At 34.8% G+C, this 26,906-nt stretch overlaps 1 pseudogene; it reads left to right on the top strand.

Annotated features, from left to right (window-relative positions):
- The first annotated feature begins 11,558 nt into the window (after window positions 1-11,558).
- On the top strand, window positions 11,559-11,881 carry LOC114204996 (10 kDa heat shock protein, mitochondrial pseudogene; annotated as a pseudogene).
- The last annotated feature ends 15,025 nt before the right edge of the window (window positions 11,882-26,906 follow it).

Below are 26,906 nucleotides of genomic sequence, written 5' to 3'. Positions count from 1 at the left end.
CAGATAAGAAGTGAAAATATCTCTATTTTCAGAAGACACTATCTTCTATAGAAAAAAACGAATGCACAAAAATGTAATTAGAATTCAGTATGTTCAGCATAGTTGCAGGATCAATGTACAAGACAAGTTGTATTCTTATACGCTAAAAATGAGGAATGCAAAAATGAGATTAAGAGATTAAGAACAATTCCATTTATTAAAAAAAATCAAACCTTAAATGATTTAGGAATAAATTTGACACAATAATCGCAAAATTCGTACATTGAAAAGCATCATTGAAAGAAATTAAAGGAGATATAAATAAATGGACAAACCTCCCATGTTCATGGATTAGAAACTTAATAGTGATAAAATAGCAAACTTCCTAAACTGGTTCATTGATTCAACATACTTCTTATCAAAATCTCAGCTGCATTTATTTTGTTGTTGCATAGTCAAGTTGATCCTAAAATTCATGTGAAAATGCAAGAGATTCAGAATAAAATAATCTTGAAAATGAAGGAAAAAGTTGGAGAATTTACAGTGCTTGATTTTAAATGTTACTACAAAGCTACAATAATCAAGATAGTGTGGTAGTCTCACAAGGATAGAAATACAGATCAGTGGAGGAAATTACTGTAGAATGAACTTCAGACAATCAAAATAGAGACTGACATAAGGGCTGGTGGTGAACATCAAACATGCTTACCTATAGAGCCGTGATTAAATTGGGCTTTATAGAAAGGGTATCTGCTATAATGGCCATATGCCGTATGTACTAAGTACACTGTAGATAAGGAACACCAAACAAAAGGGAGAATAACACAGGCAAAACACTATTTCTATTTTCTACCAGTAGTAATGAGCAGTGACAGCAACAGTATTGTTTTCTCTAAGACAGGATATATAGCAAATGAGTAATTATGACATACTTTAATTATGCCATCACCTGTGTTCTTGAAAACCAGAATTTCTGGAGTGGAAAAAAAGAAGATACGGATGTAATATAAATCATTGTGGATGGGGGAGGAGATATAGATGTAATATAAAAGATTAAGTAAACAATCTGGAGTCCCAAATTTGAATCAGCATGGCAAATTTTATCAGCTCTCTCTACGTCTCTCCTTTTTACCTTTTCCACTGGGAAGGCCTGGAAACAACCACCAATCAAATAGTGAACCATGCTAGTGAAAAGATTTTGGTCTTGCTGGACTGAAGTTTCTAAAGTTAATTTTGCAACTATAGAATATATGGTTGCTTGGGGCACTGGGTGGCTCAGTTGGTTAAGCAACTGCCTTCGGCTCAGGTCATGATCCTGGAGTCCCGGGATCAAGTCCCGCATCGGGCTCCGCTTCTCCCTCTGATGCTCCTCCCTCTCATGCTCTCTATCTCTCTTTCCCTTGCTCTCAAATAAATAAAATCTTAAGAAAAATTTTAAAATAAACAAAAAATATATGGCTGCTTATTCACTTTCAGTTTCTAAACCTTGTGGCTAATACTAAGTCAAATACTTCTGAAACAAATAATGCAACATATGATAAGAAAAGAAAAAGAAGAAGATAGCAGGAGGGGAAGAATGAAGGGGAGTAAGTCGGAGGGGGGAGACGAATCATGAGAGACGATGGACTCTGAAAAACAAACTGAGGGTTCTAGAGGGGAGGAGGGTGGGGGGATGGGTTAGCCTGGTAATGGGTATTAAAGAGGGCACAGTCTGCGTGGAGCACTGGGTGTTATGCACAAACAACGAATCATGGAACACTACATCAAGAACTAATGATGTATGGTGATTAACATAACAATAAAAAAATTTAAAAAAACTATGAAAGGAAGGGAAAATGAGGAAAGATAGTTCCAGTTTAGCTAAACTGGCATGGTGCAAATTCACCACATACAATGTCTATTTATGCATTAGTGGGTGACAAGATTATAAAAAATCATAAGTAATTGATACAAGAGTCAGGATAGAGTTTATTTGTAGAAGAGGGGAGGGCACTGTGATTGAAATAGGGTAAAAGAGTTTCTAGAGTGGATAGCAAAGTTCTCTCTTGACTTAGGTTGTCATTACAGGGTGTTCACCTTATAATATTATTTGGTAGTCCATACAGTGGTTTTGAATGGTTTTACGTATCTGTGTTTTATTTTACAATAACGTGATTAAAAAAAGATGAATTTCTTTTTGAGGTGTCAGTGGGATATTCAAAGAGACAGTGGTATAGTGTATTTATGTTTGGAGTTCAGGAATGAGATTAGAGTTTGAATATAGATTTTTGGGTTTTTTTCATAGTGTGGAGTTATAGGAAGGTGAGAATTATAAAAAGAGAATACAGCTAAGACTAGAGCCATGAAGCAGGCAAAGGGAGGTAACTAGGAATAATATTGAAAAAAAAGAAAGAAAAACAGCAGAAGATTCTATTTAGTGATCTATACACCAACTAATTACTGTTATATGAAATGTTATATGGAAGTGTTTTCTGAAATAATTGTTCTCATTGTCAGAGTGAATACAGAGTAAAGAAACAGACATATGCCAGTAGGCTTTCTAGAAGCCTGCAAGCTCTTCTTGCTCTAAACATTTATAACAAGTGTCCTTAGAAAAACTGTTGGAAATGATCTTTTGCTTTCCTTAGGGTGTCAAACTTGATATTTTGGTACAGCTTTCATTACTCTTATAATATTCACAGTTTCTATAATTCATCACTTTTGTTTTATGGATCTGCTAAGGATGAGAAGTTGTGGCATGAAAATTTGGCTGTTTTTTCTTACTTTTTTGTTTTTGGTTTTTTTTAAAGATTTTTATTTATTTATTGAGAGAGAGAATGGTAGAGAGAGAGCATGAGAGGGAAGAAGGTCAGAGGGAGAAGCAGACTCCCCGATGAGCAGGGAGCCCGATGCGGGACTCGATCCTGGGACTCCAGGATCGTGACCTGAGCCGAAGGCAGTCGCTTAACCAACTGAGCCACCCAGGCGCCCCTTTTCTTACTTTTTTGTGCCTACAAACGTTTTCTATTTTATTTTATTTTATTATTTATTTTATTTTATTTTATTTTTTATTTCAATTTTATAATTTGGATTACCAAACGTGGGGCTTGAACTCACAACCCTGAGATCAAGACCTGAGCTGACATCAAGAGTTGGATGCTTAACTGACTGAGCCACCCAGGTGCCCCTAGAATGGTATTTATTTTAAAATGACTACTTTTAAATTTTAGTTCACTCATTCTTAAATAATGTGTTATTTATCATCTTAGGCCTTTTTTATCTTCTTAAGTGCTCATGGCAGTAATTCCATTAGATTTCCTATAAAGCAATAGTAAATTTCATTCTTGGTATAAATAATACTTTGAATATGTATACTTTAATCTCTTTATAGTTGAGCAATTTATTTTATTGTAATCAGATGTTTAGTTTAAAAATCTGAAAAGCATCAGAGTTAAGTAAAACATCTATCAGATCTAAAAATAATTTTCGTATTTGGTGAGTCTTGTGGAACACTTGAAATAAAACCGAAGTGCTCTTAAGTATATCCTGCATACATTTTCAAAAATATCATAGGTTTGATGGTTCTAAGAATGATGAAGACAGTATAACCCATAGGATTAGATAAAACCAGAGCCCAGACTGCCTTTTACAGCCACGATAGCCCATTAGAGATATTTGTACCTTAATTCAGGTGAGATTTCCTTATTATCATGGACGTAATAAAAGACTATGACAAATCTTTAAATGAATATTTGGTATTCATTAAAACACAAGACAAAAACAGCTACTTCCCTGAATGGATTGGTTTACATCATAGCAATTATAGTAAACCAGTGTCTTACATGATAAAGCAGGACTAAGGCATTATTTTATTTATATATTCATCAATGTATACTATACTCTTAAACGGTACATAAGAAAAACAAATCTGTTACCAAACCTCTTTTGAAAGGATTTTTCCACTCCTCTGTATTTTAAAAACTAATTATCAGAGTCAACTACATATTTTCTCATCCTTAGAAAAGATATGACAAGAAGCGAAGAGGTATTGTCCTAGTGCTACTTGAAGTCTGCCATCTGGTATAGATTGAGATGAATTGTAATGTGAACTCATTTAATATATCCTCATCTCATCTAAAGCATGAACTTCAAAGTCATACAATGCCATCATTTTGGTCATCAAAATGATAAGATTCCAAGTACTGGTTTCCATTAAAATGAATAATTACACATTAAAATTCAAAATTAAATCTGAAAGTGTTTTTAAATTTTAAAAAATCTGTAATTTTCAAGGGAGACAAATAAGACATTCAAATGTAAAGACTTCTCCAGAGCCACATGGTAGTTTTTTTTTGAACTGGTTTTAGAATGCTGATTACCTAAACACCAATTCTGGGCTTCTCTCACAATCTCTGGAGAATGTTTTCTGCTCTGAAACATAGAGTTTGGTGGGGATATTTTGGCTTATTTATATTATGAAAGTGACAGGATAGACTTTTTGAATCTATTGTATTCTCTTTTTTTATGTTATGTTAATCACTATACATTACCTCATTAGTTTTTGATGTAGTGTTCCATGATTCATTGTTTGCATATAACACCCAGTGCTCCACGCTGTACGTGCCCTCTTTAATACCCAGCACCAGGCTAACCCATCCCCCTGCCCCCCTCCCCTCTAGAACCCTCAGTTTGTTTCTCAGAGTCCATAGTCTCTCATGGTCCATCTCCCCCTCCAATTTCCCCCCTTCTGAATCTATTGTATTCTACTGAATCTAAATTTAATAGATTGTTTGAATGTCTTCAGAAGTAACTGAATCAACTTATTACTAGTGTTTTTGTTTTTGTACAGAGCAAAACAATTGTATTAATTCATTCAGTAAACATTTATCTAATTTTCTATCTGCTAAATACAGTGCTACATCATGTAGATAGGAAGTTGAAGAAAAGTGAGACCCTTTCCTTAGAGTGAATTCCTGTTTTCCTTGAGAGATTTTGAAATGTTAGTGTAATATAAAATACAGAGGGCATAATGCTTTCATCAAGTATTCTAATTCTCCTTTCGTCCACTTTCCTCCTCCCTTGAATGTGCATATTTCCAAGGCCTCATTTGGCTGGTAAAGTATAAGCAGAAATTTAGGTCACTTCTAAGCAGAAGCTTTATTGCTCCTTTGTGACTGCCACATTTTCTTTTTCTTGGCTTGAATATCATAGAAACAAAAACAACCTTCTCATTTGGAGTAGAGCCCACCTGAGAGGGAAAAAAAAAGTTTGCTTTTAAAAGCTACTGAAATAATGGGGATTATTTGTTATATAGCATAACCAAACCTATTCTGGCTGATATACACTGTGTTAAGTATTGTCAAGGTCCTAGAAGGTTTCACGTGGCACCCTCAAAGTGGGAATTTTAAGAAAGGAACCATTTACAATAATGAAATCAAGATGTAAGGAATTACCAGTAATGGTACAGTAGGCCAGGGCTAAAATATCTTCATCATCAATATTCTCAGACCTGAAAACACAAGTAAAAGGTTTACCAGGACCTGAAGAAAAAGAAAAGAATGTGTTCTTTGGATCCATCCATATCAATGTACCTCTACAAGAAGGGAACAAAGACATTTAATGCCCCAACCTCATTCTCTTCCCTTCCTCATACCTGCATCCAATTGGAAGTGGTAGAATAGAGGTCAGCTTCCCAATATGTACAGTACGTACATGAATTTGGAAGGGAATTTGAAAGATACTCAACACAAAACAAAAATTGACCCATGTACAGAATATTATAGGAACACATGAGATAATATATGGCATAAAATAGTCAAAACATGAGGGTTTTCAAGGTAGTTCTGGAGGAATACAACTTGAACTGAATCTTACAGACATGAAAGAATTACTTTAGACAATTTTTAAGGTCTTCTAATCCGGATATTAGATGAAAGCCCAGGCAAGTACAATATTTGCAGAAATAGAATAATGATTTAATATTAGGCCTAGGATAATGAAATGATAAAGCTGAAGATAATGCAGTGGCCAGAACAAGGAAGGATTTAAATATTATATTGAATAATTTTGACTTTACCCAGAAGACCAAAATCTGAAGGATTTAAAAACAAGTGACATAATCGGATTTGTAATTAAAAACAATATGGCAGTAATAGTAATAGCTTACATTATCGGATGATTACAATATGCCACATCATGTTTTGAACACAAAAACTTCCCATGAGGCAGATACTATTATCCCTATTGGGGGAATACTGAAGCAGAAAATGGTTGTTCTAGATGACATAATATTAAGTAAATGGAGTGGAGATTTGAAACTAGATCTCTGAAAATAAATGAGTATGAGTGCAAGACTGAGGGCAGGAAACCATTTACAAAACTATAGAAGTTATTCAGATAAGGAACAATACCAGAGAGATCATGATTATAAGAGAAGAACCATTCCAAAGTTTAAACCTGTTGGATAGGTGTTTGACTAGCTATTCAGAATGAAGGGGAAAAAGATGTCAACCACATCCCACCATATTCCTAACTGAAAACAGCCAATTTAAACTTTAACAGTTACACAACTGGCATTTTCACTTTGAGCAAAACTATTTAAAATTAGCACGTATATGTAGATTCGCAGATGTTATTAACATACATATATATATATTTTTTTGGATTGTTGAATTTATTTCAGATCTCTACACTAAAAAAGCAAAAACAGTTTAATATTGAAAATATTGCCTCTTAGGGCTTGAAAATAAAAAGTAAGTGAAAAACAACAGGAGAGTTAAATTTGGAGTTAGCTCAGTCATTAAATTCATAAAGCTAGGGTAAGTGTTACTGGGGCCTTTGTGATACCTACCTAAATAGATCTGTGTCATCTGAGTATTTAAAAAGCTGATTAAAACAGCTACTATAGTTTCTTAACTCCATCACCATCTCACTAATTTTGTAGGACAAACCTATTTTTATCTTCATTAAATGTTTAACTAGCTCTTATCTTTCTCTAAGGTAATCTAGGATATTTTTGGTTGTGGTAAAATTTAGATGAGTTGTAAATGAATAATTTAAAGAGTTTTAACTTTAACTAAAGTCTTTCTTTTTTCTCTTCTTTTTCCTATATATCTTGGCATGTAAACTGATTACATAAAGATTGTCTAAGGATTTATTCTGTGACTGAAAACAATCATTCTTTCCAGTTAATACAGTAGAGAATTTTATCTACCTCTTACACACACACACAGACATCTTGTACCTCAAATAAGTACTATTTTAAAAGTAAATACAACTTTAAAATTAGAAACTATCAGTGCATATGTTGATCAAAGTGGCATGTTATTATATTAGAAAATACATAATCTACTAATCTATGGAAAAGAGACTATGTTATCTTCCTTTAAAGTATAAGAGTAAATGTTGCAGAGAAAATTATTATTATTAAGGAAAATTCATATTCATCATATTTAGATCTGTGAAAACATTAATGGAAAAAATAAGGCATAAATTATTAGTCACATGTATAAGCTGAAGGGACTGGATATTTTAGCATATATATTATTGTTACATTAAAAAATTGCGTTAAAAACTATCCACACAAAACAAACTTTTACCTCACACTTTTACCTCACAAAAATAGGAGAGGTTTAACTGACTTAGGGTCTGTCATGAGTTTGCAGTCAAGCAGTTAGCTAAGGCTGCAATCAACTGAAGGATAATCTATTTCCAAGATCACTGATGACTTGTTGATAGTAGCCTTCATTACTGCATTCTACTGAAAGCTTGACAAGAGCTGATCCACTTGATCAGCTTCCAGTCTTATTCATGTGGTTATGTGATCGGAGCCTTCAGTTCCTCACCTTGTGGGGATGTGGTAAATGGCTTTTCCCAGAATGTGTGATCCAAGAAGGAAATGCTGGCATATATGGAAGCCACAGTATCTTTTATGACCTAATGTTGGAAATAATATACCATTACTTCTGCCATCTTCTGTTGGTCACATTGAAAAATCTTCATGTGATGTAGGAAGGGAATATATGAGAGTGTGAATGTCAGGAGAATTGAGGGCAATTTTGAAGGTAGGCTGTAGTAATGTGTTATAATGTCTATGTGGTAAACAAAGAACAGGGCAAATTATAGCCAAATAATTCTAAATAAAGAAGAAATAAATTAAAAGTGGGGTTAAGCCAGTAGATTAAGGCTCAGTGTAGAAATAAAACAAAAATAAAAATGAAAAAATAGTTATTCAAGTTACAGAACAGGAGATTTTCTGAAGAGGATTTAGAAAATACTAAGGAATAGAAGATGATTAATGATAGCACTTTATAAAAACTGAGATATAATCACATAACATGAAATTCACCCTTTTAAAGTGTATAATTCAAATTTTAATATATCCATAGATATACAACCATAAACATTATCTAAATTTAGAACATTTTTATCACTCAAAAAAATAAATAAATCCTATTAGTAGTCACTGTCTGTTTTGTCATAACCCCAGCTCTGGCATCCTCTTACCTACTTTCTATCTGTGTGGACTTGCCTGTTCTGGACATTTCATATTAATTAGTAATTAGTAGAATCATATAATATGTGGTCTTTATGCCACATTTTGATCATTTGATGAATATTTGTTTTTTTCCCACTTTTTGGCTACTATGAATAATGCTGCTATGAATATTTGTGTGTAAATATTTGTGGGGATATGTTTCATTTCTCTTGAATATATACCTATGAGTGGAATTGTGGGCTATCTGGTAATTGTATTTAGCACTCTGAAGAATTGTCAAACTGTTTTCCAAAGTGGCTGCACCGTTTTACTTCCCTATCAATAGTGAATGGAGGTTGCAATTACTCAATACTTGCCATTGTTGGAGGTGTACAGATATACAGTTGATTATTACATATTGATTGCACATCCTGCATGTGTGCTGGACTTATTTATTAGTTCCAATAGTATTTGTTTGGAGGTTTTCTTTGCATATGAATTCCTTAGGTTTTTCTATATAAAAGATCATGTCATTTGCAAATACTGTTTTCCTTCTTTTCCAAACTGGAATCCTGACAAGAATCTCAAGTACAATGTTGACTAGAAGTGGTGAAAGCTGATTTTAGTGGAGATGTATTCAGTCAACATAAAATGTGATGTTATTCTAAGTATTATTAAGACTTTTTTAGAAAAATTTTAAATTGTCAACAAAGTTGAGGGGAAGGTACAGAGATTTCCTGTATACCTCTGAACCTTTACATGCGTAGCTTCCACCAGTATGAACATCACTCAACAGAGGGTATATTTGTTACAACTGATGAATCTACATTGACACATCATAATCACTCAAAGGCCATAGTTTGCATTATTGTTCACTCGGTGTTGTACATAGTGTGGGTTTGAAAAAATGAATAATCACATGTATCCATCATTATGGTATCATGCATAGCATTATCACTGCCCTAAACATCTCCTGTGTTCTGCCTATTCATACCTCCTACACCTCAACCCCTAGCAACCACTGATCTTTTTATTATCTCTATAGTTTTGCCTATCCTGAAATCTTTTTTTTTTTAAGATTTATTTATTTATTTTAGAGAGAGAGCAGGGGGAAAGGGCAGAGGGAGAGGGAGAGAGGGGATCTCAAGCAGACTTCCCACTGAGCGTGGAGCCCGTCGCAAGGCTCAGTCTCACCACCCTGAGATCATGACCTGAGCCGAAATCAAAGAGTCAGATGCTCAACTGACTGAGCCACCCAGGTGCCACTGACTTTTCCAAAATCTTATATAGTTGGAATCATATGGTATGTAGTCTTCTTAGATTAGCTTCTTTTACTTAGTAATAGTGCATTTCAGGTCCTCCCATATATTTTCATAGCTCGATAGCTCATTTCTTTTTAGCACTAAATAATATTCCCTTGTCTGAATGTACTACTGTTTATCCATTCATCTACTAAAGAATTGTCTTAAAAAGGAGTGGGGAAGTACCTGGGTGGCTCAATTGGTTAAGCCTCCAATTCTCAGTTTTGGCTCAGGTTATGATCTCAGGGTTGTGAGATGGAGCCTCGTGTTAGGCTCTGCGCTGGGTGCGGAACCTGCTTAAGATTCTCTCCCTCTCCCTCTGCCCCTCCTCCCCTTCAAAAAAATAAAAAGAATTCTCTTATTTGCTTTCAAGTTTGAACAATTATGAATAAATCTGCTATTTATTGTCTATTTACTGCTAGACACATTGTGTCTAGGATTTTGTGTGGACATAAGTTTTCAGCTTCTTTGGGTAAATACCAAGGAGCACATTTTCTGAATCATATGGTAAAAATATGTGTAGTTCTCCAAGAAACCACAAAATTGCCTTCCAAAGTAGCTTTCCCATTTTGAATTCTCACCAAAAATGAATGAGAGTTCCTGGTGTTGCACATCTTTCCCAGGATATGCTTTTGTCAGTGATCTAGAATTTGACCATTCCAGTACGTGCATAGTGGTATCTCATTGTTATTTTAATGTTCATTTTCTTGATGACATTGTGTATGGAGCTTCTTATCATATGCATAACATATCTTTGGAGAGGTATCTGTTAAGGTCTTTGGCCGAGTTTTCGTAGGGTGTTTATTTTCTTACTGTTTAGTTTTAAGAATTCTCTGTATATTTTGCATAACAGTCCTTTATCAAATGTGTGTTTTGAGAGTATTTCCTCCAAGTTTGTGGCTTGTCTTCTTCTTCTCTTGACTTTGCTTTCACAGAGTTGGCTTTTTTTATTTTAATGAAGTCCGGTTTATCAATACTTTCTTTCATGGGTTATCTATTGTGTTGCTAATAACCACACTATCTTGAATGCTATAGCTTTATAGTAAGCCTTGAAGTTAAGAAATGTCAGTTATCCAACTTTTGTTATTTGTCTTCAGTACTGTGTTGACTATTCTGCATCTTTTGCCTCTCTATATAAATTTTAGAATCAGTTTGTCAATGTCCACTAAAAAACCTTTGGGATCTTGATTGAGATTGAATATTTCAGTCAAGTTGGAAAGAACTGACATCTTGACAATACTGAATCTTTCTGTCCACGAACATAAGTTATCTCTTCATTTATTTAATTATTCTTTGACTTCATTCATCAGAGGTCCAGACTCATTAAAAAGAAGTATTACTCCATTTACTAAATTATTACTATTTTTCATGAGATTATCATATAGGCTCAAAGAATTGAAATTTGAGATTAAAAGTCATGAAAGTCCCTATATATGTTAGGCAGTTCTGTTCTTAGTTTTCTAGACAGGATATTATCAGTCCTTTTTAGACATACCTAGAATATTCTGACCCCAAATACATTTTATAATACATAATACTATGTGAAGTTATACTTTAGTGTATTCCATGCATTCATGCAATGCCTGCAGTTCTCAGAAGACATTGATATTGTAAACATCATGAACAGAAAGAACAGTGAAACGCTGAAGCAAATATTTTTCTGAAATTTTATTTTTTTTATTTGAAAACTAAAACTTAGAGGAGCTGCCTGTGTGCTGGGCATCCTTTTCCCACATTCACATGTCCCAGGGGTTGGATGGAGGGTTTCTCCTTGTTTGTGCAGTGGCAGGAGATCAGAGTACAAACTGCAGAGAACTTAAGTCATGGCAAGACAGGCATTCAGGAAGTTTCTTCCTCTCTTTGACCAAGTTGCAGTTGAAAGGAGTACAGGCAAAACTGTAACCAAAGGAGGCATTATGCTTCTAGAAAAATCTCAAGGAAAAGTATTGCAAACAATAGTAGTAGCTTTTGGATCAGGCTCTAAAGGAAAAGATGGAGAGATTCAACCAGTTATCGTGAAAGTTGGAGATTAAGTTCTTCTCCCAGAATATGGAGGCACCAAAGTAGTTTTAGACACAAGAATTATTTCTCATTTAGAGATGGTGACATTCTTGTAAAATATGTGATTGAAATAAATCACTATTGAAATGGCATCATGTGAAGCTGCCCATTCCACTGCAGTTTTGAAATTTTTCATTATATAAATAATTTCGAAGTCTCTCATATAATTAATGATACCCAAACTAATGCTATCCAATGTCTGTAAAATTTAGGTTCAGTGCAGTGATATAAACATTACCAAATAAAAATACATAAATGAGAAAAAAATTAAAACTTAGAGAAAAGTTGTAAGCACAAGTATGGCAACAAAAAACACTTACATAACATTTGGTCCAGGTTCATATTATCAACGTTTTACCACCCATGCTTTATCATTGCTCTGTTTACCTATCTAAACCTTTCTTTCTTTCCCTATCTCTCACCTATCTAATTATCTCTAATTTGCATATATCATTGCCCTATCTCTAAAGACCTCAATGTGTTTTTCATGAGAATAAGGATATAATTATATATAACTAAAATATAATTAATTTCTGACTTCAGTAAATTTATCATTGAGATAAAATACTTAACCTAATCTACAGTTTTTATTTCAAACTTGTCAGTCAAACCAATGTGCTTTATTACATTATTTTCCCCTCCAGTTCAGGATCTAACTAAAATTGGGTCTTGTATTTAGTTGTCATATTTTTTTAATCTCCTTTAATCTAAATCATTTCCACATTATTTGTCTTTTATGTCATTGACATTTTTGAAGAAGACTTTTTAAATTTTTGATAAAGTAGTTATTTCAGGTCAGTTAACATTTTTTCATAAGTAGATTCCATTTACACATTTCTAGTGAGAATATTATATAGTTGCTGTTATGCTTTCCTCAGGTATCACATCTGGAAGCACACAATTTCCACTTAGTCTTAATTGATGATCCTAATTTTGATCACTTAGTCAAAATTGTTGTCTGATTTCTCCACTGTACGTGACTGTTTCTGATGTTGCAATTAAGAAACAATCCGTGAGTACAGGCATACCTCAGAGATCCTGCGTGTTCAGTTGCAGACTACCACAACAAGGCAAATATCGCATTAAGGCAAGTCAGATGAATTTTTTGGTTTCCCAGTGCATAAAAAAAATTATGTTTACACTGTACTGTAGTCTACTAAGTGTGCAATAGCACTATGTCTAAAAAAAATGTACATACCTTAATTAAAAATACTTTATTACTAAAAAATGTTCACCATCATCTGAGTTTCAGCGAGTTATAGTCCTGTTGCTAAGGGAGGGTTTTGCCTCTGTGTTGATGGCTGTTGACTGGTTAGGGTGGTGGTCGGTGAAGGTTGGGGTGCTGGTGGCAGTTGCTTAAAATCAGACAACAGTGAAGTTTTCCACGTCAGTTGATTTTTCCTTTCACAAATGATTTCTCTGTAGCTTGTGATGCTGTTTGATAGCATTTTAGACACAGTAGAAGTTCCTTCAAACTTGGCATAAATTCTCTCAAACCCTGTCATGTCTTTGTCAACCAGGTTTACTTACTATTCTAAAAACTTTGTTGTCATTTCAGCAGTCTCTATGGCATCTTCACGAGGAATAGCGTTCAACTGAAAAAACCATTTTCTTTGCTCATCCATAAGAAGCAACTCTTGATCCATTTTAATTTTATCATGAGATTACATGATAATTTAAGGCTCCACTTCTAATTCTAGTTCTATTATTTTCACCACATCTGCAGTTACTTCCTCCACTGAAGTCTTGAACCTTCAATTTGTAAAAACACAAAATCTATGAATGGTAAAAAAGTGAAGCAAAATAAAATCAGGTATATCTGTATATACTTTAAAACCATGCCAGTATTTCACTCTTCATCAAAATTTCCCATGAGATTTAGCATCCATTCAAGATTGCCAGAACCAGTCTTTAATTGGTGACAATCTTTAAGATGCTGGCAAAATGTTGATTTTACAATTTTAGTACTCTCTCTACATTTCCCAGGTACCACTGACCAATCAGTATCCTATAAACAAGAAGCTTTCCTTTGGCCTCTTAATTTTATTTATATTCTTATGTATACATGTATGTATGTATATATGTATATGTGAATGTATTATTAGGCTGTGGGACCTTTTTCAAGCTCCTATGTCCTTATGACATAAGCCTATTATTTTTTAACCCTTCCTTAAATTCTGGCAAAACAAAATATTCAAGACCATACCTACCCTGCCCAGCCCTGAAATTAGCAAATTATCCAAGAAATTCTGGGTTCTGTTTAGTGGAGAATGGCACCAGAAACTAATGGGCAGTAGCTATATTTATTGCTATTAAGGTTTCTTTGCTTCTGATCCTTGCAACAGATAGAAGTAGAGAATGATTGCTTGTACATACACATATACCCATAACATTCACAAATTCATACACATATAACATACATGCATGCATACAAATGTAACAGTGAGGATGTGTGTATATATATATATGTATATGTGTATTTTTTTCATTTTGTAATATAGAATATAAATCTGTGTATTTTATTTAGCACTCATTTTCAAGTTACAGTTATGCCAAAACAGTCTGCTTCTAATGAAAGAAACCTTAATATAAACCTAAAAACATGCATATATATTTAGTAGGATCTTCTTCATTTCTAAATAAATTTTGTCTGATAATACATTAACAAAGAATAGCAATATTAGAGTTCAGGATATTTATTTTTTTGTATGGAGACTTAATTACAGTACAACACATGCACACAAACCCACAAAGCAATGATGTGTAATAGGTAGTGAGACACACTTAAGCATATTTAAAATGCTTACAAACAGGCCTTTTTTTTTTTAGGCAACAAAATATTTTCAGTCCTTGTCACCTTCTAACATTCACCTAGCACCATAGATGCAAGGACTTACAGTAAATAGTCTCATACTTAAAATCATAAAGCATATATTGAATAGAATTGTTGAATATATAATATATAATAAATATATATAATAATATATAATCAATTTGCATAGATAACACTAGTTAAAACTGCAACTGAGGATTCAGTGTTCTTTTTTGCCTTTCCAGGCTCCTTATTTGTATTTTCTTTCTTCTACACTGCAAATTCTGGTTCCTAATAACAGAAATGTGTTTATTCATTTTCTTATAGTACAGTAGTGTCAGAATTGCTTTAAGCATACCACTGCAAATAAATAAGCATACTAAAAAGAGAATTCAGGTTTCTTTCTTTTTTTTAAATAAAGATTTTATTTATTTATTTGATAGACCAAAAACAGAACTCCCATTTTTTTATGTATAGATTATTGTTGTTTTTTTTTAAGATTTCATTTATTTATTTGACAGAGAGAGAGTGAGCACGAGCAGGGGGAGCAGCAGAGGGAGAGGGAGAGGGAGAAGCAGGCTTCCCACCGAGCAGGGGAGCTGGACATGGGGCTCCATCCCAACCCTGGGACCATGACCTGAGCTGAAGGCAGATGCTTAACTGAATGAGCCACCCAGGCGCCCCTTTATGTATAGATTCTAACATAGTTGTATACTTTTTAATATTATTCTAATGGTTGTGTAGTGCTATCTCATTGAGATTTTAATTTGCAATTCAGTAATGATTAACAATATGGAGCATTTTTTAATATACTTACTTGATGTTTGTACATCTTCTGTTCAGATAGTTTTGGTTAAGTAGGTTATCTTAATGAGTTGTAAGGTTTCTTTTATTGTTTAATATTATGTATTTAATAAAATGATACACACGTATCATTTTTCCCATTCTGTAGCTTGTACTTCATCTTCTTATTGATGTCTTTTAAGGACCAATAGCTTTTTAAAAGATTTTATAAAGTTCAGTGTTGCATCTTTTTTCTCCTATGCTTTTTTGTGTGTTATTTAAGAAATCTTAGCCTACTCCAAGTTTGTGAAATATTTTTCCAGATGTTTTGTAGTTTTAGCTCATTTTTTATTGATTGTCATAAGTAATAATTGACATATTATTTTCCTTTAATCCATTGGGATATCCAGTTTTTCATTATTATTTGTTTCAAAGATATTTCATTTTCCTCTTGTTTTGTCTCAGTAGTTTTTTTTGGAAATTTATTGATCTTATACGTGCAGTTCCATTTACTAAAGTCTCTATTTTGTTCCATTCAACAATAGGTCTGTATTTCACCAATTCCATGCTGTCTTGATTACTGCAGCTATGTAGTAATTCTTGGAATCAGGCAGTGTAAAGCTACAACTTTACATATCTATACTTCCTAAGGAGATTTTTTTTGAGTGATTGATATGTTCATTATCTTGGTTTTGCCACTGTATACTTATGTCAGAATTTATCAAGTTATCAAGTTTAAGTGTGTGCATTTCATTGAATGTCAACTGTATCTCAATTAAAGATGTTAAGAAATGTGTTTGTCATAGGAGTAAGAAAGGTAGAGTGGATGCAGATGGCTTAAAGAAAATATCTTTGTCCTTAAAATAACTATATTACAGTTTTAAAAAAATCATTTTATTTTTTTAAAACTTTTTTTTAAGATTTTATTTATTTATTTGAGAGAGAGAATGAGATAAGAGAGAGCATGAGAGGGGGGAGGGTCCGAGGGAGAAGCAGACTCACTGCTGAGCAGGGAGCCTGATGCGGGACTCGATCCCAGGACTCCAGGATCATGACCTGAGCTGAAGGCAGTTGATTAACCAACTGAGCCACCCAGGCGCCCAAAAAATCATCATTTTAAAGGCAAATAAAGTATTGACCTATTTCCCAACCAAATACAATACTTTCTGTATCCAGTCTTTGGATTAATAATACTATATTATGACTATTTTGTGTATGGTTATGAAACCTGGACATTTCTTGCAGACATAAGTTTCATCTAATCTGGCGGCACTTCGGCCATTGTGCTGAACAAGTCAAGGTATGTATTCCTGACTTAAAATTTAATTATTCAGGGTTGTTGATTCCTGGGTTGCTCTTTACTCACCTTTGCTTTTGGGTCTCTTATTTAATTGAGATAAACCTAGAACCCCTTCAGTATTCAACTGCAGCAATTAGAATGGAACAACTTAATGGAGACAAAGAAGAGTTGATAAATATAAGAACAAAAAGAAGTTCCTTACAGGTGTTTTTAAGTTTTGATTTTGTTTTTAATGTTGAGGGATAATTAATAGGTGTGTATTTCTAATAGAATAAGGGCTTATGAAAAGGGACTCTCCAAAACTTCATTATGTGGTATATTAATCAGGTTCCCATCCTTTCCTACTCCTCCCTGTCTCTTGCCCAATTTTAGCCAGCCACAGATAGTCTCTATTTTTAGTTTGAACATGCCAAACTCATTCCCTCTGACAAGAAATCTCTGATATTAAATGCTTTGGTTTAATCCTTGTATTTCATTGAGGTCTCAGCTAAATATGTCAAATGTAACCACCTTCAGAAAGAAGCCTACTTTTTTTATTTTTTTCTATTTTCAGAAGCTTACTTTTTCTTTTTTTAAGATCTTATTTATTTGACAGAGAGAGACACAGCGAGAGAGGGAACACAAGCAGGGGGAGTGGGAGAGGGAGAAGCAGGCTTCCCGCTGAGCAGGGAGCCCGATGCAGGGTTCCATCCCAGGAACCTGGGATCATGACCTGAACGGAAGGCAGATGCTTAATGACTGAGCCACCCAGGTGCCCCAAGAAGCCTACTTTTAATAACCCAATGTAACATAATTCCCAGCATCCACTATAATTTATTTGTGTATATCTGGAATTATAAAATTATATTTATTAAATAATTAAGTCATGGCACCTGGATGGCTCAGTCGGTTGGGCATCTGTCTTTGGCTCAGGTCATGATCCCGGAGTCCCAGGATCTAGCCTTGTGTTGGGCTCCCTGCTTGGCAGGGAGTCTGCTTCTCCCTCTGCCCCTCACCCCACTCATGCTCTCTCTCTCTCTCTCAAATAAATAAATAAAATCTTTAAAAAATAATTAAGTAATTTATTTTGACACTGTCCACAATCCATATTTTTTCAATAGAATGAAAATTCTGTGAGGCATGGATCTTGCCCAACTTGTTTACCACCTCTGTGAAGATCCCTGAAGAATGTGTACATACAGTATCCATTTAATAAATATTGACTAAATGTAATATATGACAATTGAAAATCATGTGGCTTTACTTTCTTTCTCTAATATCAGTTTTTCTTATATAAATGGGAAATGTTATAATTGTCATGTATATACAAAATGCTTTGTAATGAAAATAGTTAAGATAGTAAAAGCATCCTTTATTATTGTAAAGGAATATAATTATTGTGCTATTTATTTCTCTTGAAATGTATAGTTTTATTACTAAAGTCAGGAAAACTGAAAATTGACTCAATATGCTCACAAATTGAGTAATTATGGATTCTACTTTTAAGAACATATAATTACTGCTCTTTTTAAGGAGGCACATAGTTTGTAGAAATCAGCATCTAACTAAAGGATTCAAACAAACTCAGAACAGAGAAAGGCTGTAGCTATGTATGTAATTGATTCGTTGAACATGAAATTGTTTTATTTTCTCTAATTACTGTTTCATGTAAAAATCTTTCCACTATGTGTAGTAAATATATTTGCAGCAGATCTCATGGTTTTTGGTTGCTGATAGTTGTTAAAAATCCCACTTCACCTTGTCACACTGATTCTGTCCAATAGGATGGCCTTTGCCAATATGGTGGTCTCTGTTTTATGATTTATGTGTTTAAAAATGATGATCATTCTCATGGGTAGTCTATATGATGAATTTATGAATGAAGGGGACTTGTTCACAGCAGGTAGTCTATGAAAATGAGCCTGTAGATTAAAAAACAAAAAATGAATGTTCATCTTTAGAGATCTAGCTAATTTTTAAATGTACAAAAACCTGCTATTGCTAGTCAGTAAAATCAGTAAAATCATAAAGATGCTATGCTCAGTCACTTTTCTTGAGAACCTATTAGTTTGATGTCATCACATTTGGATAATACTAGTTATCAGTTTAATACAGCTTGATAAAAGCAGAGCTGTATTTATTTTTTTTAAGATTTTATTTATTTGAGACCGAAAGAGAGAGAGAGCACATGAGAAGGGGGAGGGTCAGAGGGAAAAGCAGATTCCCTGCTGAGCAGGGAGCCTGATGCGGGACTCTATCCAGGGACTCCAGGATCATGACCTGAGCCGAAGGCAGTTGCTTAACCAACTGAGCCACCCAGGCGCCCCAAAACAGAGTTATATTTAAAGTGAATTTTAGAGATGCCTGGGTGGCTCAGTCTGTTAAGCATCTGCCTTGGCTCAGATCATGATCCCAGGGTCCTGGGATTGAGTCCCACATTGAGCTCTCTGATCAGCGGGAAGCCTGCTTCTCCCTCTGCCTGCTCTGCCTGCCGCTCCCCTTGCTTGTGTGCACTCTCTCTCTCAGAAATAAATAAGATCTTTAAAAACATAAAAATAAAGTGAATTTTATGTTTGACTATATGCAGTATTACCAACAACACAAAAGAAGAATGCCTGTAGTTTGCAGGGAAGTATACTTTCAGAGAAGTATATTGGAAAAAGAAACAGAAATAGCAAAAACAGATATTACCTATATTTTATTTTTAAAGATGACTTTTTAAAGTCAGTTTCTCACTGATGGGCGAAGAAAAAAAAGTCCTTAAAAATAAGATATAGGCAATACCTGTTTAATTAGCCTTGTTGTATTTATATTCTCCTTTAAAAAATCTTACATGTGTGTATTTTTTGCAGTACACAGTTAAGTTGTCTATACAATTTGAATATATAATAGCTTTAAAAAGTGTTAAATTGTTTTATCAAAAGAAAGAAATATAAAATGTTGTAATATTTTTCTCATACACATTTTTAAATAATCCTACTAGTAATTTCTACTGATTGTCACTCTTAAGTAGTTTGTGTTTTTTTGTTTAAATAATAGAATTTATGTAACAAAAATACAGAATAATTTCATATATAAAAGTATAACAATTTCAAAAGAATATTTTCATATTTCATGTTAATATAATTTTGTGTATGTTTATTACATACTATATCTTAGTGGTTTTTGGACAAAGTCAAGTATGACTGTGCCTCAGGTTGGTGTCTGAAAAGTTGGTCACTGTACCCCTGATGCTGACATCACAGTCAGAAAAATTTTTATTTATTTATTTATTTAGCCTTTGTAGCTCTTCATTCAAAGTGCCTTAATGCAGAATGTTTAAGTTTTATATAAAGAAGAGTACTCTGGTTCCCATTAAGGCTCTAAAGTTGGAGACGCTCCAAACATATGCTAGGAAAACTTAAAACAAAAAAAGAAGGAAAGAAAATTAACATACACTGCAGGAACTAATATTTGTGATAGAAAACCATTTCTCAGAAGCTCATCAAATTCTTCAATTTCACTTTTTTATTATTTAATTCAAGTAAACTTTACTAGTTTCCAATTAAATATAGCATGTATAATGTCACCATTTTAAAGATTTTGTGTCTGTATTTATAGACTATCCTATCACTCTGTCTTTCACATATGAAATACAGAATGTCTGAAGCCCTGTTTGCCGTGTATTAACACTAATTGTTTTGAGGTGAGGAAATTTGAAGTAGGTTCCTTTTTCTTCTCCATACTACTTGAATTTGTAATAATAAACATGGGTATTTATGAGAGAAGCCATAAAAATCATTGATACTACCCAAAAAGGTTAAAAAATACTGCACTCATAAATGCTGACAGTTGTGTAAATTGATAGAACTGCTATTGGTAGTAAAGTCAAAGTAAATTAATTTTTTTTTATCTTTTATTTAGCAATCCCATTTCGGTGAGTCTAGCCTGAAGAATTTAAGAACAGTACATTAAGAAATTTCAAAAATACATTTACAACCCCATGGTTGGCAAAAGCAAAATATTAGAAAACTTCTTCATTTCATTTAATTGAAGAGTAAGTATTTAGATATGATAATTCTTTACTCTGGGATACTCTGCAATCCCTAAAAATAATGAGGTACATCTATGTGTTCTAATTCAGAAGACCGTGATAGACTGTAAAGAGAAAAAAAAATAAAATAAGTTTAAAACGTGCTAGAAATTTTGGTGTCTGGATGGCTCAGTTGGTTAAGCGTCTGCCTTAGGCTCTGGTCATGATCTCAGGTTCCTGGGATCCAGCCCTACATCAGGCTCTCTGCTCAGCAGGGGGTTGACTTCTCCTCCTCCCTCTGTGCTCTCTCTCTGTCTCAAGTAAATAAGTAAAAATCTTTTTAAAAAATGTGCTAGAAATTGTTGTAGCAATTTACATATATGGACTTAGGTACTTAGAGCATCCCCATAACCTAAGTCTCTTTTTTACCCCCAGTTTACAGATGAGCATACTAAGTAACTGAGAATGTAACTTGCTCCTTTGACAGAGATGCTAAGAACAGTCTGGCTCCATTGCTGTCTCTTATAACCCTTTGTTGTAACACTTGAGCTAATGTATACAGTATAATTCCACTTTTGTGTGAAGGAGTGAGGGACAGCTGTGTTTAGAGACACAACAGACAGGGACAGAGAAGTCAAGATCAAGGTCTATATTTATATCTACAAAAGAAGCATGTAGTGTTTGACCCAAGTCAGCCACATAATTATCTGAAGAGAAGGAAAATTCTCCTTCTTTCTGTATGATATTTTGTAGGGTTTTTTGTTTTTGTTTTTGTTTTTTTTACTTCTCTGAAACTTTCAGTGAGAATAAATCATTAAATAAAAATGAAAAATATCTTTTCATGGGTGGTAATATCCACCTGAGTTGAAAATTACTTAAGTTTATAACGCAGCAGCTTCTAGCTGAGTGATACATAAGAGGAGACTGTGTCAAAGTTGGCAAGTAGTACCTTGCTTAATCCTTCAAGTATGCTGAGTAAGCACCAATATGTGTTTTCTTTAGATTTTTCTCATGATATTCCAATATTAACTGTGGGCATTTTTTTCTTCTCACTTAGATAAGGCCCCAGTGCACAATATTGAACTATCTTCTACCTTCACCCACGCTCAGAAGAACTACAGAGGAAAGGTTTTAGTGTATTCATCTACCTGAAAAGAAGACCCAGTATTTCCTAAAATATTTCTGTGAATTTAGAAAATATTGTATTGGGATTTGTTTCCTAAGTATTATAAAGGCCTTTGGAGTTATGACCTATAATCCATCCCAAACCATCCAAAACCACAAAAACAGTGTAATATCATGGCTCTTGACATAGACTTTGGTGATAAACAGGCTTGGGAGACAATTCTAGGTCTGTTCTCACTGCCCATGAGACTTGGGCAACTTGTATTTTTGAGTCTAATGTACATAATAATACCACCAATCTCATTAGTTTGCTGTGCAGATTAAATGAGATTATAAAAGTTTTAAGTGCAGTAAATTCCTGGGAAACAGTAAGAGGTAATACCTAGCTTTATTGATGATTGTATTCATGCAAAGATTGTTATGCACAAATCATATATATGAGAACACATACACGGTTAAGAGAGTAAGATGAAAAGGAGACAAAGTAGTGTAGCATGTGTCAATCTAAATAAAAAGGTAAACTGAAGCAAGCTCAAATTACCAGAAATTGAGTTTATTGACGAAATTCAAGAATAGCCAGAGAATTGCAGTTTGGGACATGCAAACAGTAGCAAGCTACAGGCAAGTCCTTTGAAAGTTTGGGGTAGATTTTATTTATGGGCAAAGAGTGCATGGTAGGAGGTTGGGGGAGGGAGTCTAGCCAGAGTCCAAGCAGTGAGTTCATGAGCTTGAAGATGGAGAGAGATTCTTGATGGATGTTTCTGGGTCAGGAGGTAAGTTTTGGTCTTCTCTAAATCAGGCATTTACAGGAAATCAGTCTCTCAGTTCTTAAAAGTTTTGTTTTCCTGAGAGTGGATGCATGAGATTTTTCTAGTTCCATTTTAGATTGAAATTCTTTCACACGTTAAATTACTGATTTATTCAATAGCCCACTAGTAGATACCAGAGGAGATCCCAATTTTATAAGTGACACAGACCAATACAAAACATATACAAAGCACTATGATAAGTGCCATAATAGAATCATAGACATGTTTAGAGCAGAACCACATAAAGGACTTAAACTAAACTGGAGTGATTAGGAAAGATCTTTTAGGGCTGCTGGTTGACCGAGCCTCTGTGGACAAGTAGAGAAGGTATTTTATGCAAAGGCAACAAATTGCCTAAAGGCAAGAAAAAGCATGGATGCCTAGGGATTGGGGCATAATTTGTTTTTACTAGAGGGTAGGGATACCAGTGAGAGAAATGCAAGAGATTCAAATGAGAAAAGTAGTCAGAAGATGAAGGGCCATTTTGCCATGCTGAATTTTCATTTGTATCCATTAGATGATGGGGCGTAATTTGGCAAAACCAAAATGTTTGTAGTTTTTAAGCAAGAACTAATTCGGCATATATTTTGGAATGCTCACTCAAAAATGAGTTGTAGAGGTCATACTGGGAAGCAGAAATCCATTGGGGGAAAAGTGGATTCAGAGATGTAAGGGATTCAGCTTTTAGTTTTGGCTTATGCATTAACCAGTTGGCCTGAACTCAATCAAGTTTTTTACTTCTTTGTTCTTCAGTTTTATGAAAATAAGAAAGGTATTAGATAACTTAAAAAGTATTGTCAAGCACTGATATTCTTTATATATTGTTACAAAACATGGAATTATCTTCTCAAATGGCAAATTCTTACCTCAACTAGCAATTTCTGGGTAAATAGGTGTTCTGACACTCAATTCCATTCCACTACAGGGGATGAATTCCACCCACAGAACGTTAAGCAACTCTCCGGACACCAGCTATGTCCTACAATTTGATTCAGTTCTAACACGACCTACCAAGAGATAGTATCAGATTCCACCGGTTAAGGGTTCAGTCCTATAAGACTACCTTGTCCCCCAATCAAAAATCCAGATTATTATCCGGACTTCTGACTCACTGGCTACAGACTAGAAGTTCCAAAGACCTCCTCCTTGGGTTTGATTAACTTGCTAGAACATCTTTTCTGATTTGCTAGAACTCAGAGAAACATTTTAATTACCAGATGGTGGGTTCATTATAAAAGAATATAACTTAGGAATGGCTAGTTGGAAGAGATGCATAGGACAACATATGAGGAAAAGGCACAGAGCTTCATGACTTCTCCAAGTGTGCCACTTACCCGGCACCTCTGTGTCCACCATCCCAGAGCTCTTTGAACCCTGCATTTTGAGTTTTTATGGAGGCTTCATTAGGTAGTCATGACTAATTAAATAACTGACCACTGGCAGTTTATTCAGCCTGGTGCTCCTCTTCCCTTCCTGGAGTTTGGGGGTGGATGCTGAAAGTTCCAGCCTCTTAATGATATGAGATTCCTTTGGCAACCAGCCTCCATCCATAGGTCACCTAAAGGCTTTTCCCAGAAGTCACTCATTAACATAACAAAAGACACCTTTATTGCTCTTATCACAGGAAATTCCAAGGGTTTCAGAAGCTCTGTACCTGGAATAGGGTTGAGGACCAAATACATTTATTCGTACCAGAACTAATTCTATTTTGAAGGCCCCCCTTCTTTTCTGCCTTGAATTGTTTGAAAGTAAGGTAATCTGTACTTAAGAAACCCTGACCTACAACATAAATCAAGCTGTGTCAACATTCGTGCATGTAACTGAAACAGAGTCTAAAGCTTAAACTGTATCCAAGACAGTAATATTGTTTAAAGCTCTATAGGGAACTAAAAGAATGCTACTGACACTAATCCGAAAGCACAAGACATGGGTGGCTCAGCTGGTTAAGTATCTGCCCCTGGCTTAGGTCGTGATCTCAGGGTCCTGGGATCCAGCCCCACATCAGGCTCTCTGCTCACCAGGGAGCCTGCTTCTTCTTCTCCCTGTATATACAGCCCCCCCTACTTGTGCTCTCTCTCTCTCTCTCCCCCTTTTTCCTCTCTCCCTCTCTCTCTGTCAAATAAATAAAATCTTTAAAAAAAAAAAAACACACAAGACAATCATGTGACCACAACCAGGGACTTGATCAAGACAAACAGATAACCACAACTAGAGCCTACAAGTTCCTCTGAAGAGTTATAATTAACCTTTGATTTTATCTGTTTAACCCTTGAGACTTATTTCCCCTTCCTTTCCCCTTTAAAATCTCCTGCCTGCACCAAGGTGGTAAGCTGGTTATTTGACACATTAGTCTGCCATTTTCTCAGGTAGCTAGCTTTCTGGAATTAAGTTGTATTCTTGGCTTTGATAACTTGTCCCTTTGATGAAGTTTTAGAATATATCTGAGGTTCGGTGGGGTGAGGTCTGGAGCCAATGACCAAGAAAGAATTCTTGAGACGTCTTTTGTGCAAAATGGTGGTTTTATTAAAACATGGGGACAGGACCCGTGGGCAGAAAGAGCTGCTCCACCGGGGTTGTGAGGCATGGCTGATTATATACTCAGGAGTTGGGGAAGTTAGGAAAAAGGGGGTGTCCAGAAGGACTGTCATATGCTAAATACTCTCAGGTTGTGAGAGGCCTGGTTATTGTCAAGCCAAGGCTGTTTTTCCCTCTAATGAGGCACTAACATGAACAGTTGGGAATTTCCTGGAGGAATGTTACATTCCTCCTATCACACATCCTTGTTAATGAATGGGCTTTAGGTTTAGAAGAAATTCAATTTTATTTACATTTCCTTCTGCTTAAGCCTTCGTCAATTTTATGGAGGCGGGGGAGGGTGATATTAAGGGCTTTAGGAAAGTGAGTTATGGGTCTCTGGAAGTTAGGCTACTTCCTTGTAAATCACTAGGACATTTGTAAACTGAGGGAGACTCCCGTCCTGCGGGAGGGACTGTAATCTCTATCCATTTGTTAACCATTTGTTCTTCCTTTAGGGCAGCCAGGAGTGCCTGAGGAATGTCACACAAATCCCATGGGGGGAGGGGCGTGTTGTGGGGTATCAGCTTCTGCTTTGTCCTCAGCTTGCCTTCTGTTCCCTCATCCCCTTGACTAACTGAACTGACCTTTGGAAGCAGATTGAACTTGGGTTCAGTAACACATATCTCAATTATAAATCACAATATCCTACTTGGTTATTCAATGTGTTAGTCTTGTTATTTGTATATCGATTTTTAAGGTTAAAAGCAATAAATTCATTTTTGTGAATTAAAAAAATCCACAAAATCAGCTAATTTGAATCAATGAACCCAGCTCTAGTTGATATAACTATAGAAACTCAAGTTTCTATACAAAAATTCCACTGAGTAAAGATCTAATTGACTTTATTAGATGATTCATGAATCAGACAGCATCCCACCTAACAAATGGAAGGATGCTATTGTACAAAATGGAAGGATTAATATAGACAGAAAGGATTGGGACAGGAAGTTATTAGAAAAAGAAAAGAAAGGATTGTTTCAGGCAAGGTCACCTTCCTATAAGGAGAAGGGCTGGGGGTTTTATCAAGAAATTCCAGACTGATTGGTTTAAAATTCCACTCCTGGGAAAGGCTGAAACTGCAATTAGGTTAGGTATTAAGTGCTGCTAGGGCTTAATGTAAGTGACTCTATTTTGGGCCTGTTTCTTTTTAACAGAAGAAATTCAGAATCATCAGAAAGACTAAAAATGTCATCAGTAGGGTTCATATATTTCGAAATGTGTTTTCAGAAGTAGAGAGAAATGCTTTTTATTTACATTCATTTGTAAAATATTAAGTAAAAGTAAATATGTTGCCACTGAATTCTCATTATCATAGATATCATTTTTATCTCACCTTTAAAAAAATTTTTTTAAGATTTTATTTATTTATTTGACAGAGAGAGACATTGCGAGAGAGGGAACACAAGCAGGGGGAGTGGGAGAGGGAGAAGCAGGCTTCCCGCGGAGCAGGGAGCCCGATGTGGGGCTAGATCCCAGGGCCCCGGCCAGGATCATGACCTGAGCCCAAGGCAGATGCTTAACGACTGAGCCACCCAGGTGCCCCTCACCTTTAAAATGTTTAAAATCTAGTATAAAAGTAAGCTAATATTTGTGCGTAGTATCTTTTTATTAAGTACTGAAATAGTGTACTATTAAGTATACATTTAGAGAACTACAGTTAATCTGTATAAATTCTCAGCACTTTTTGTTTAATTTATAGGAACCTATGTTCTT

The sequence above is a fragment of the Eumetopias jubatus genome, unplaced genomic scaffold (genome assembly GCF_037043125.1).
Source record: "Eumetopias jubatus isolate StellerSeaLion01/CBP00866 unplaced genomic scaffold, mEumJub1_p1.0 scaffold_16, whole genome shotgun sequence".
In the NCBI taxonomy this organism is placed as follows: Eukaryota; Metazoa; Chordata; class Mammalia; order Carnivora; family Otariidae; genus Eumetopias; species Eumetopias jubatus.
This window is presented reverse-complemented; position numbering and strand designations above follow the sequence as displayed.